We start from the raw sequence: 2,289 nt of genomic DNA, 5'->3' as shown, positions 1-2,289 counted from the left end.
AGTGTGGCTGCGGGTCAGTCGTTAACGCCTGGAGTGTAGCTGGGGTCAGTCGTTAACGCCTGCAGTGTAGCTGGGGTCAGTCGTTAACGCCTGCAGTGTGGCTGGGGTCAGTCGTTAACGCATGCAGTGTAGCTGGGGTCAGTCGTTAACGCCAGCAGTGTGGCTGGGTCAATCGTTCACGCCTGCAGTGTGGCTGGGGTCAGTCGTTAACGCATGCAGTGTAGCTGGGGACAGTCGTTAACGCCTGCAGTGTGGCTGGGGTCAGTCACTAACGCCTGCAGTGTGACTGGGGTCAGTCGTTGTAGCTTTGACGCTGAACGTTACAATTGGTCGTTGTCGCTGCAGTGTGTTTAGGCAATAATGTGTGCACGTGATATAGGTGTTGTGCAACAGTAGAGGGCGTACATAGGCAGCAAGCCTGAATAAGCATCGAACAGAATCAATTAAAAATACTTAGAGAGAGTTTCGTCTCATACGCGACGTACACTTTATTCACGTTAAATCACTACAGATTCAAACACCGATCTTCACTTGAAACATTTGCCACATTGATTTTAAGAATTTTCAAATACAAAATGGTCAACCGCCACTATGGCTACACCACTTGACGCGACCGCAGGAATATTACACCACAAAACTAATCTAACTTAATGCTTTCTAGACGTGCACGGGGCTTCTACCTTGCTGCCATCATGCAAAGTATTGCACTCTAGTTCCTAATTTTACCGAAAATTCAAAGGAAAGCCTTTTTTCTAGACAAAAGTGCAACGCGGTGAACAATTTGCGCATGATTATTAATGTATGCCACCTATAGGTAAACGGACTGTCACTGTAGTTACTAATACTGATAAATGTGTGTCAAGTTCACTGAACTATATACGGATATATATATTGTTATAGTTTAGTGGTCAAGTTGCTAGCGATGATAGAAGAATACGCGGCAGTCCGCTTGCCGGCGCGAATGCGCGATTACCTGCTGACGTTGATGATGACGTCACAATGACCGTAACCTGATCACGTTAACGTTTAACGTTTACAAATACAATAAAAACGTTTTTACAAACGTTTAGAAAACGTTATAAAAACCCTACACATTTACCTTATATAATCGATTGTATATTGTATTTGCTTCAACACTTTATTGGTGCGTTTTCCCACCTTGCACCAGACCGCGAAATGTTCGCAGTTGTTACGAACCAGGTTGTAACCATGATCTCCGATCCGGCTCTCCGCTCGCTTCATCACGGTATCCGGCGAGTCGCTCTCCTGCAATGTAGACGTGCTAAGCCACTCGTACCATGTATTCAACCAGCTCACACCGTAAAGGTAGATCTTAAGATTGCCACCATTTAGGAATACGTCGAGGGTAGTTCTGCGTATTGTCGCGTTGGATTTGTCGCCAGGTTTTACTCCAGCGAAGTGGATGACTTTTCTGCCGTCCCAGATACCATCGTGATGGTAGTATATACGCCACACGTAGATGTGATCGCCTCGTTTCAACGCGCCTTCACTGATGTCATGAAACAGCGGCATCTATACAACATACAGCAAACAGTCAGCGGCTCCACATAGTGGTTGAGTGTGTGAGAGATAGAACGTGTAAACATCTGACGATAGAATGTCAGTTTGTTAATGCCTCGAAGATATATATAGCCTCGTCTCATTCCCATTACTTCAACAGTGAGATGATATGCGTTCAACCCCAGCTACTCTAGCAACCGGGAATTTAATGCAGCGTTTAAAGATTAGGTTGGGATTATGCTAGCTACTCGGTCAGGCTTGGCTATGAGATTCTGTTAAATTTAAAGTTAGAGTTAGGCCGTTAGGGTTGAGGTACGAGATTGAATTATGCTTGATTTATGTACCACCTATAACTAAAGATAAAAGCTCTAAAAAGCGATAAAAGCAACTATAAAAGCTCTCTGCTTAGCATTCAGCAAAGAGAGATAGAGTGTGGCAAGTTAACTCGCAGTGCTACAGTGGACTAACCCCCTACTGTAGCATTTACTGTGAAAGCAGCTGCGGAGCCTCAGGGTTACTGAAACGGAGATAGGCAGGCACCGCCCTATGCGCCATATAGGCGCGGGGAGGATTTAACTAATTATAACTAACGCTCATAGCGTCTATTTCCCCCAGGGTACTGCCGGAACGTACCCTGGTACGTACCCTGGTAACTATCTGATATGGTTAGGGTAACCGGTTAGGGTTAAGGTTATAGGGTTAGGCGTAGGCGACTCCCTAGACTCGTTAGTGGAGTAGGCGAGGTACGGTCCGGCATATTAGATAGTA

General features: G+C 45.5%; 1 long non-coding RNA gene across 2 annotated transcripts in view; it reads right to left on the bottom strand.

Annotated features, from left to right (window-relative positions):
- Positions 1-453: 453 nt before the first annotated feature.
- LOC106817423 overlaps positions 454-2,289 on the bottom strand; it is a 13,070-nt gene continuing 11,234 nt past the window's right edge. The window contains exon 2 of one of the 2 annotated variants that reach the window (XR_001395051.1): positions 454-1,266. This is a non-coding gene — a long non-coding RNA (uncharacterized LOC106817423). Of the gene's footprint in view, positions 1,534-2,289 lie in introns of both variants that reach the window. The other variant, XR_001395050.1, reaches the window with a different exon arrangement.

This window comes from Priapulus caudatus, unplaced genomic scaffold (assembly GCF_000485595.1).
Source record: "Priapulus caudatus unplaced genomic scaffold, Priapulus_caudatus-5.0.1 Scaffold1720, whole genome shotgun sequence".
Classification (NCBI taxonomy): domain Eukaryota; kingdom Metazoa; phylum Priapulida; class Priapulimorpha; order Priapulimorphida; family Priapulidae; genus Priapulus; species Priapulus caudatus.
Note: the sequence above shows the minus strand (reverse complement) of the source record. Positions and strands in the feature narration are given on the sequence as shown.